Source organism: Hypanus sabinus, chromosome 18, assembly GCF_030144855.1.
Source record: "Hypanus sabinus isolate sHypSab1 chromosome 18, sHypSab1.hap1, whole genome shotgun sequence".
NCBI lineage: Eukaryota > Metazoa > Chordata > Chondrichthyes > Myliobatiformes > Dasyatidae > Hypanus > Hypanus sabinus.
In genome coordinates, this window is record NC_082723.1 from 7397439 (window position 1) to 7408797 (window position 11359).

Here is an 11359-nt window from a genome sequence, read left to right on the forward strand (position 1 = left end):
ACTGGATCAGAGAACCTGAGCGAATTACGTTCTCTTAAGCGTCTCATCTCTCAGAAAGGCCGCTGCTCTCACGTCCAAAACACCCTGCTTCTGTTTCCTCTCCATCAGATTAAACATTGACCTACAAGCCTGAACAGCGTTCTGACTGTCATAACTCATTCATGATGGAATGATGAACCAGACACAGGAGACCGAACGGCCTTTTTGCACGATGTCTTATGTTCTTGTGAACCTTGTCACATCTTCGCTTTACTCCACAATCATCAGATTATTGGGCCTTGTAGCCTACTTACCAACATCCATCTGTGAAGCAGAGTTGCCCGGTATAATCGAACAACCTGTGTTCAGTTTCTGTTGACATTGTTGCGATCAACTCCCACCCAGTTTTCAGATTCAGTCCTGTCTATAAACGTTTATTTCTCTGCTTCCCTAAATGTAAAATTATTGAGTCTTCCAAGCGTCCTCATCCATTTCAGCAAACGTCCTTCACAAATTCTTGCCGAGACGCGTCTCACGAGTCTTCGATTTGTAATTATTTTACAGCTTCACTTTCCACAGAAGCAGCCTAACCTGAGAAAATTGTAGCATTCTCGCTTTCATTTCTGATTGGCAGGACGATATGCGTGATTGTGTGTATATAACTTTGCTTACAAATCAGGCATTCATTCCGTTCTCTAACACACATCAAAAGTTGTCAGGATGGCCGAGTGGTCCAAGGCGCCAGACTCAAGCAATGAAAGTCCTTCCGACAAACGGGAGGGTTCTGGTCTCCATCTGGGGCCGTGGGTTCGAATCCCACTCCTGACATAATTTGTCTTTAAGCATTCAATCGAGGCGACGTTATTTCTGCAAACAAACCCTGGGTTGTTGTGGTGGATTAGAAAAACTGTTGGAGGATAAGATTATGTTTTTGACACTGTTCATCGCATTACAATAGATCACCGTACACCTAACTGTGGGTAAGTGATTTATTCAGAAACAATTTCACGGTGAAGGATCTCGTCCCGAAACGCCGACTCTTTAAGTCTGTCCATAGATGCTGCCTGGTCTGCTGAGCTCCTCCTGGCATACTCAGCTGATCAATATAGTTTCTAAAGTAAAATGATTGGTTGTCGGAATATTCAATGGATGGGCACGTAGTGTATACTATCACCGGTCGGATGGGTAGCAACTGTTCTTCAACGTGGTGGTGCGAGTCCTGAGGCTCCTGTACCATCTACCCGATGGCAGCAGCGAAAAAAGGGCATGGCAGGATGGTGACGAACTCTGACAGTGGATGCTGTTTTCCTATGACAGCGTTTTATGCGGATGTGTCTAATGTTTGGCGGTGCTTTTCCCGTGATGGACTGCGCAGAATTCAATAAACTTTTTAAAGATTTTCCTTCAAAGGTACGGTATTTTCGTACCACGTCACGATGCAGACAGACAATATACTCTCTACGACACATCTATAAAAGCTCATCAAGGTTTTTGATGTCATGCTGATTCTCCGCAGTCTCCTCAGAAAGCGGAGGAAATAGTCAAACCAACAATTTAAAGTTAAAGACGCGCCCCGCCTCTGATCCTCCAAAGAGAACTCGCTCAAGAGTCTTTGGTTTTCCCTCTGCTGAAGACAACAATCAGTCCTTGGTCTTGCCGACATAGAGTGGTAGGGTGTTGGCACATCTTGTTTAAAACGATCCCCTCTTAGTTGAAATGTATGCCCTAAGAGGGGATCGTTTAAAGACATGTAAACCCTGGAATGGAGATAACTTCTGCGTACTCTACCATTATCTATGCCTCAAAATCCAAGAAACGTTTATTAGATTCCACTTCACCTCTGATGCTCCAGAGAAAAATAAAAAGTTTCCCCAAACTTTCGTTATTGCACAAACCGTCTAATTCTGCTCTTCTGCACTCTCTCCGAATCCGCGTCATCCTCTCTCTGGAGGATGGCCTGAACGGGGTGCAGCACAATTCCAGTGCTGTGATGCTGGACGCTCTGATTCCGACATGTTCGGCAACCTGAGAAAATGCATCACGTCCATATTCATTTACAATCCCAGGATATAGAATGTGTTTGTATGTATACCCTATCATCAAAGCAGTCATTCAGACTAATCCGAAATACAGTTGTTTATCTGGCATGTGGGGAGAGTATTGCAGGGGCTGTCAGTGTGGCCGAGTGGTCTAAGGCGCCAGACTTAAGGCGAGTAAATCGCTTCCTCGTAAACGCGAGTGTTATGGTCTCCACCTGGAGGCGTGGGTTCGAATCCCACTCCTGACAAATACTTAAAATTTTTCACGTGCAGTTTTATTTTTATAATGTAACCACTGTAATTTTACTGCAGCGATCAAAGCGTGGTCTGTTTGGGAGTATGAGAAAGATACAATTAAGTTAAAGATTTTGTTTTAGTCACAACAGAGAGCAGAACAACGGGTTACATGGGATTCAGACTGCAGCGTTTGATGAGAAAGAGGCCTCGTTGAAGAGTGTCTGTGTCACCTGCTTAACCGTGGCTGTTATTTGGACAGAATGATATTGGGGCCATTCAAACACGTTGTTGGTCTCTATATTGAAACAACATTTTACATAGTCGTTCTTAAGCGTACATCTGCCGCGGAGATCAGTAACGTGCGTTTAACACCTTTCTAGATTTGGGAATATCGGATTGATCATTCTGGACTGGATTATATTCACTTTCCGTTGCAATGCACATATTTTAAGTCGTACAGCATGGAAAATAGACTTCGGCCCAATTGGTTCAAAGTTCAAAGCTGAAAGTAAATTTTGCATCACAGCATATCTATATGTATGTATCACCATTTGCAGCAATGGGATTGACATTCATACGGGCATCCAAGAAACACAATAAAATCCATGAAGGGCCGCACTAACAGGACTGTCAAAACACTCAATGCGTACAACACAGCAATCTGTGCAAACTCAAGTGAAAGAATAATGGTAATAGCAATATTAATTGTTATTTTACGCAATAATCCAGGGCGACTATGAAGCTCACTGGAGTTTGTTCAGATTTAACCTCTCTCAGAGACAACCAGATGAATTACACATTGACAGAGGATCGAATAAGCACGATTTGAAATTATTCACGTAAAGCTGAAATAATACAGATAGTAAATATGATTTCAAAAGTTATAAAAATAAAATCTGGACAAAATCAGCGTATTGGATTAAACGTAAAGAGAGTTGCAATTGAGGTAGCATAACATATAACAGAACTGCAGGATACAGTACAACTGATGGATGAATACACTTATTTTATATGTTAATGACTTGGATGCTGGAACTGATGATCATTCGGACTGGTTTGTGGTCCAGATGAAGATAGGTGGAGGTGCAGGAAATCAGGAGGAAGTAGAAAGTCTACAAAAGGACAGAGGAAGATGAGGAGGATGGGCAAAGAAGTGGCAGACATAAAACACTGCCACAAAATGTATGGTGCGGCACTTGAGCAGAAGAAATAAAATGGAAGGCTATTTTCTAATCGTAGAGAAAATTGGAAAATCTGAGGTGCAAAAGGACTCAACGTTCTTAGTCCAGCATTCCCTGAAGGTGAATATGCATGTTGCGAAAGTGGTGAGGAAGGCCAATGCGATGTTCGCGATCATTTCCAGAGGAATGGAGTATGGATGCAGCGATGGAACTTTCAGGTTTTAAAATGCACTGATGAGCCCTTACCTTGAGTATTGTGAGCAGTTTGGAGCCCCTTGTCTGAGACAGGTTGTACTGTCACTGAAGACGGTTCAGAGGTGGTTTAGAAAATTATTCCCGGGTTGAAAGCTTTGTCATGCGAGAAGGTTCTGGTTCTGGGTCTCTACTCAGGGGAATTCAGGAGAGTGAGTGGTTCGCGCATCAAATCACCCCTTGGACAGTCTCTATCACTCGTGCCACCCAGCTGACTACTGGACCGTCTCTCCCCGTGTCTATCACTCATGTCACCCGGCTGACTACTGGACCGTCTCTTCCGGTGTCTATCACTTGTGTCTCCCGGCGGCTTAGGCGCTCCTGCTCCATGACTAAACTTAGCTACCCTCTGTTTCATCAGCTGCGGATGAATGTCAGGAACCCCCGCTGGAATCAATCGGCGAGACTTCTCTCGGAAAGGGATGCCCCCGGTTCCTCTAATACTGTGGCAAGTACTCTTGGAGAAATCATACTCAGAACTGCCAGTGGAAAAGGCGTCTTCGCGTTCCAACACGTTATCAGTTAATCTCCGTTTCCATTCCTCGAACATTTCAGCAAATGTAGGGTTTCCGGTCGCTCCAGTTGCTCCCAGAACGTAACATGACGGGTTTAGACAGGATGCACCTCACAGTTCCTCCTTTACGCTCATCACCAACTTAGCAGGAACTTGCACCTTCTTAAAAGCAGCTCTGAACACATGGTGAATGGACAAGATGTTCAAAATGCTCTCTCTACTCTCTTTGCTTGCTCCTTGGAACCTTATCACAAGAATAAAAAGTTCCATCGTTTCCATAGTCTCAGTTACTCCAACATCTGCTTCCATAAATGCCAGCTTCAACGAAAAGTAGCCATTGTATGGGTACTTATCAATACTAAGCCCCGGAATTCCAAGGGCACTAACAGGCACCAATGGCAGGTACGTGGACACCGATTGTAAATAACACTAGAAGACACTAGACACCAGGATATGACAGCACAATACAGACCCTTCGGCACTCGATTTTGAGCCAAGCCATATGTCTCTTTCATCCATTTGCCTGTTCAAGAGGCTCTTAAATGCCCCTAATGTTTTAGCCTCCACCACAATCCCTGGCAAGTCATTCCAGGCACTCACAACACTCTGTGTAAAAACAAAATACCCCTGATGTCTCCCATAAACTTCTCTCCCTTAACTTAACTGTGTATGTATGCCCTCTGGTGTTTGCTATTCGTGCCCTGGGAAACGGGTACTGGCTAGCACCTTATCTATGCCTCTCATAATCATGTAGACCTCGATAAAGAACCCTCTCATCCTTCTGTGCTCCAAAGAAAAAAGTTCCAGCTCTGCTAATCATGCCTCATAAAACTTGTTTTCCAATCCAGACAATTTCCCTGTAAACCTCCTCTGCACCCTCTCCATAGTTTCCACATCCTTCTTATAATGAGGTGACCAGAATGGAATACAATACCCTAAGTGTAGTCTCACCAAAGTTTAGTAGATTTGCAACATGACCTCTCTACTCTTGAACTCAATCCCCCTATTAAAGAAGTCTAGGATCCCATAGAAATTCTAAACTATTCTATAAATCTGTGCAGCGACCGTGAGGGATGTATGGATTTGAACCCCAATGTCCCTCTGTTCATCCACACTTTTAAGTAACCGACCATTAGACCTGTACTCAGACTTCTGGTTTGTCCTTCTAAAATGCATCACCACACTCGCAATCGGATTGAACTCTATCTGCCACTACTCTGGCCAACTCTACATCCCGTTCATATACTCTTGTACCTTCGACAACCTACAGCTCCATCCACAACTCCTCCAATCTTCGTGTCATCCGTAAACTTACTACCCATCCTCCTGCGTCTTCATCCATGTCATTTATAAACATCACAAAGAGCGGGGGTCCCAGGACTGATCCTTGCAGCACTCCACTAGTCACCAACCTCCAGGCGGAATACTTTCCTTCCACAACTAACCCTTGCTTTCCTCCAGTAACCATTTTTTTATCCGAACAGCAAGGATCCACTGATCCCATGCCTCATGACATTCTGGATAAGTCTCTCACGGGGGACCTTGTCAAATGCCTTGTAAAAATCGATGTAGACGATATCTACCGCCCTACCCTCATCAATTTATTTTGTTACCTCTTCAAAAAACTCAATTGGGCCCGTGAGGCACGATCTTCCCTTCATAAAGCCATGTTGACTATCCTTGAGTAGACTGTACTTCTCCAAATGCTCGTAGATCCTATCCTTAAGAATCCTTTCCAATGGTTTGCAGACCACCGACGTAAGAATCACCGGTCTATACCAGGTCTCACCAGGTTTCTCTGTTACCTTTTTTAACAAGAGAACTACATTGGCCGTTTTCCAATCCTTCGGCACCTCCCGTGCAGCCAAAGAGGATTCTAAGAACATAGCTACAGCTCCAGCGATCTCTTCTCTCACTTGCCACATCAACCTGGGGTATATCTCGTCTGGACCTGGGGATTTGTGTTTTTTAAGAAGATCCAACACTTCTTCTTCCTTAATCTCCACATTCTCCAGCACACAGGCCTGTTCTATTTTGTCCTCACCCTGATCAAGATCCTTTTCACTTATGAATACTGAAGCAAAGTATCCATTTATTAAATCTCCAACCTCCTGCGCCTCCAGGCACTTGTTGACCTCTTTATCCTATTGCGGCCCCATCTTCATTCTTGTCATCGTTGCTCTTCACATACGCATAGAACACCTTGGGGTTTTCCTTAATCCTCGATGCCAAGGCCTTCTTATGCCCCCTTCAAGCTCTTCTAAACCCTTTCTTCAGCTCCTTGCTGGATATCCTATATTTCTCATGAGCCTCTCCTGCTTCCTGCTTCTTATATCTAACATATGCTTTCTTCTTTCTCTTGACGAGTTGCCTCACATGTCTTGTCAGCCACGGTTCGCTTTTCCTACCACTTTTTGCTTGCCTCAGTGGGACAAACCTATCCTGAACACAGCACAAGTGTTCCCTAAACTTCCTTCACATTACTTCTGTGCTTTCACCTTTGAACATCTGTTTCCAATTTACTCCCGCTAGTTCCTGCCTCATCCCTTCAGTTAGCCATTCCCCAGTTAAGCACTTCCCCAGTGCCTGTTTTTATCCTTTTCCATAGCAATGCTGAAGCTAAGGGAGTTGAGGTCACTCTCACCAAAATACTCTGCCACCTGATCAGGTTCATTACCTCGAACTAGAGCCAGTATGGCTTCTCCTCTCATCAGCTGGTCCACATACTGTATCAGGAATCCTTCTTGAACACACCTGACAAATTCGGCCCCATCTATCCCCCTTGCAGTCAGGTGGTGTCAGTCAATATGAGGGAAGATGAAATCACCCATAACTACAACACTGTATTTCCAGGACCATTCTAAAATCTGCCTGCTTATCTGCTCCTCGGTGTCCCGAGGGCTATTTGGGGGCATATAGACTACTCCCAGCACACGTGATTGTTCCCTTCCTATTTCTGACTTCCACCCACACCGACTCAATGGACACACCCTCTGCAGCGTCCTCCTTTTTCTATAGACGTGAAACTATCCCTGACCAGTACTGCTACTTCCTCCCCCCCCCACCCACCTTTCTACCTCCCATCCTATTCCTTTTAAAACACCTCAACCTCGGCACCTCCATCAGCCAATGCTGTCCTTCCTCCAGCCAGGCTTCAGTAACGGCCAGTGTCATAACTCCACACACGGATCCATGCTCTAAGTTCATCCACTTTATTCCCAATACTCTCAGCATTGAAATAGACACATTTCAACCCCTCTGTGGCTACATTTATGTTTTATCGCCTGCCTGTCCTTCCTCACCAACTCAGAACACATAGCATCATGCCCTTGTCCTTGTACCCTAATCTCTGCACTGACATTCTGATTCCCACCCCCTGCCAAACCCTCTCCAACAGCTCTAACAAACCTGGCCGCCAGGATATTGGTCCCTTTCCAGTTCTTGTGCAGCCGGTCCACTTTGTACAGGTCAGACCTTTCCCTGAAGAGATCCCAATGTTCCAGAAATCTGAACCCCTGTCCCCTGCACCAAATCTTCAGCCACCCATTCAACTGCCATGACTTCCTGTTTCTACCCTCTCTGCCTCGTGGCACAGGCAACAATCCTGAGATTACCACCCTTGCTTTTTAACTTTTATATTAACTCTCTATATTCCTTCTTCAGGACCTCATCCCTACTCCTATCTATGTCATCGGTCCCCACTTGGACCACAGCTGACTGCTCACCCTCTTTCCTGAGAATACCAAGAACTCGATCCAAGATATCACGGACACTGGCATCAGGGAGGCAACACACCATCCAAGATTCTCGATCTCTCTCACAGAACCTCTTATCTGTCCCCCTGTCAAATCCCCAATCACTATTGCTCTCCTCTTTTCCCTCCTTCCTTACTCAGCAAAGGGGACAGTCACTGTGCCAGAGACACAACCACTACAACGTGTCCCTGGTAGGTCATCCCCACCAACAAAATCCAAAACAGTAAACATATTGTTGATGGGAACAGCCACAGGTGTGCTCTGCTCTCTCAGTCTATTCCCCCTCCCTCTCCGGACAGTCACCCAGTTAGTTACCTGTCTCCTGACTTTTAGGGGAGACTGTCTTCCTGAAACTTCGATCTAGTACTGCCTCTGCATCCCGAATGATCCGAAGTTTATCCAGCTCCAGTTCCCTAACTCGGTTTGACAAGAGATGAAGCTGGATGCTTCTCTTGCTGGTGTAGTCATCAGAGACAATTGTGCTGTCCCTGATTCCTACATCCTACAATCAGAGCACTGGACTGCCCTATCTACTGCCTCCATCACCAACTAAGGACGAAATAGTGGCACATCTAGATGGCAGAAATAGGATTAGGCCGAGCCAGCATGGATTTACCAAGGGCAAATCATGCTTGACTAATCTGTTGGAGTTTTTTGAGGGTGTAACAAGGATGTTAGACGAGGGTAAGCCAGTAGATGTTGTGTACCTAGATTTTCAGAAGGCATTCGATAAGGTGCCACATAGGAGATTGGTGAGTAAAATCAGAGCTCATGGCATTGGGGGTGGGGTTTCAACATGGATAGAAAACTGGTTGGCAGATAGAAAGCAAAGGGTAGCAGTGAATGGGTGTTTCTCAGACTGGCTGGAGGTGACTAGTGGGGTACCACAGGACTCTGTATTGGGACCACAGCTCTTTACGATTTATGTCAATGATTTAGATGAGGGCATTGAAAACTATATCAGCAAGTTTGCTGACGATACTAAACTGGGTGGCAGTGTGACATGCGAAGAGGACGTTAGGAGAATACAGGGAGACTTGGATAGGCTGAGTGAGTGGGCAGATGTCATTCAACGTGAATAAATGTGAAGTTATCCACTTTAGAAGCTGGAACAAGAGGGCAGAGTATTGTCTGAACGGTGTCGAGTTAGGTAAGGGAGAAATGCAAAGAGACCTAGGAGTCCTAGTTCACCAGTCAATGAAGGTGAATGAGCAAGTGCAACAGGCAGTGAAGAGGGCAAATGGAATGTTGGCCTTTGTTACAAGGGGAATTGAATACAAGAGCAAGGATGTTCTTTTGCATTTGTACAGGGCCTGGTGAGACCACACCTGGAATATTGTGTACAGTTTTGGTCTCCAGGTTTAAGGAAGGACATTCTGGCAATTGAGGAAGTGCAGCGTAGATTCACTAGGTTGATTCCTGGGATGGCAGGGCTGTCTTACGCAGAGAGATTGATTGGGCTTGTACACGCTGGAATTGAGGAGATTGAGAGGGGATCTGATTGAAACGTTTAAGATAATTAAAGGATTTGATAGGATTGAGGCAGGAAATATGCTCCAGATGTTGGGAGAGTCCAGTACCAGAGGGCATGGATTGAGAATAAGAGGTCAGTTAATTAAAACAGAGTTGAGGAAGAGCTTCTTCTCCCAGAGAGTTGTGGAGGTGTGGAATGCACTGACTCGGAAAATGGTGGAGGCCAATTCTCTGGATGCTTTCACGAAGGAGCTGGATAGATATCTGATGGATAGGGGAATCAAGGGATATGGAGACAAGGCAGGGACTGGGTATTGATAGTGAATGATCAGCCATGATCTCAGAATGGCGGTGCAGACTCGAGGGGCCGAATGGTCTACTTCTGCACCTATTGTCTATTGTCTAAGTTAATTAAATTAATTAAAGAACCTTACCTGGCCTTACCCACTGGGAGCAAGTTCGTCCTCCGCCTCTGATCGCCAAAACCTCTCGAGTCAAAGCCTCAAAGCACTGCTGCTCTGGCCCCACTCACTCACTGGCCGCTCCCCTTGAGCTACCCCTCTTTGTACTTGTTTATTGAGCTATTCAATTTACGATTACCGAATCAGACTGCTAGGTCACCTGACCTCGATAGCCCAATCAGTGGCTTTCTGCTGAGTCTGAACTATTCAAATCTTTTCATTATTATTGTCCAAACTAACAAGAGTACATCGAAGTAAATAACACTTACAATGTGTCAAGGAACAAATAAACATTGTTTTAAAGATTGAAAAATATGGTAACACAAAAATAGGAAAAAAAAACACTAAAGCAAAGAAAAGTGAGGGAAAAAAACTATTAAGAACTCAACCCTGGAGCCATGCGTCATACAAAAAGCTTCGAAAGATAACCATCAAACCACCAGCAAGAAAAAAAAATACAATGAGATCGTGGAGAAAATGATCAATTAACTCAAAAGGTAATAACGAGCAAATGAACCCCTTTTTTTTCCTCAAAATCAAACAGAGTTTCAAAGGTTCAACTTCTAATTTTCTCCAAACTTAGACATAGCATCACTTGGAAGAACCACCGTAACAGAGTGGGAGCCAACGTATCTTTCCACTTCAACAGAATGGCCCTCCTAACTATAAATGTAACAAACGCAATAACATGTTGGTTAGAAATAGCTTGGATATTTTGAGGAATTATTCCAAAAAGTACAGTTAATTTGTTAGGATGTAAATTCATTTTAAGTGCTTTAGAAATTGTAGAAAACAACTGATTTCCAGAACTGTTCCAGTGTAGAACAAGACTGACACATGTGTGTCAGTGTAGCTGTCTCAGATTTACATCTATCACTATAACTATCAACATTTTAGACAATCTCTCCTTCGTCAAATAGTAATGATGTACAACTTTAAATTGAATCAGTGCATGACTAGCACAAATCGAAGAAGAGTTAACCAACTTCAGAATCCGTGTCCAGTCCTCCGTCATAAAAGTTCCAATCTTGTTTAATCCTAAATAAAGGACACTTATCCCATTGTGATAGTAATTTATAAATTCTTCCCATGGAACCCTTCATCAAAGGGTTCATACGCATAATGGTATCTAACAAGCCAGCATTCAATATGTAAGGAAAATTAGTTAAATGTTTTTGTAAGAAATGTCAAACTTGGAAGGTATTGTAAAAAGTGTGAGTACGAAAGAGAATATTTATCAACTAATTGTTCAAAAGACATCAGTCTATCTCCTTTGAATAGATCCAAATAAGAATGAATACCTTTATTTTCCAAAGTAAAAAAATTGGATCACTCAAAGGATGCTTTAAAAAATTATTATAAATTAAACTACTAAGTTTAAATTTTTTAAGATTAAAAAATTACGGAACTGGAGCCAAATTTGTAAAGAATACTTAATCACAGGGTATAAATTTAAATTAGCAACTTT

At 43.7% G+C, this 11359-nt stretch overlaps 2 non-coding genes across 2 annotated transcripts; both read left to right on the forward strand.

The window, feature by feature from the left end:
• Positions 1–693: 693 nt before the first annotated feature.
• trnal-caa (transfer RNA leucine (anticodon CAA)) lies at positions 694–807 on the forward strand. The gene is made up of 2 exons: positions 694–731; positions 773–807. It is a non-coding gene; the product is annotated as a tRNA-Leu (tRNA).
• A 1343-nt stretch (positions 808–2150) lies between these two features.
• trnal-uaa (transfer RNA leucine (anticodon UAA)) lies at positions 2151–2266 on the forward strand. Its single transcript has 2 exons — positions 2151–2188; positions 2232–2266. It is a non-coding gene; the product is annotated as a tRNA-Leu (tRNA).
• Positions 2267–11359: the final 9093 nt, after the last annotated feature.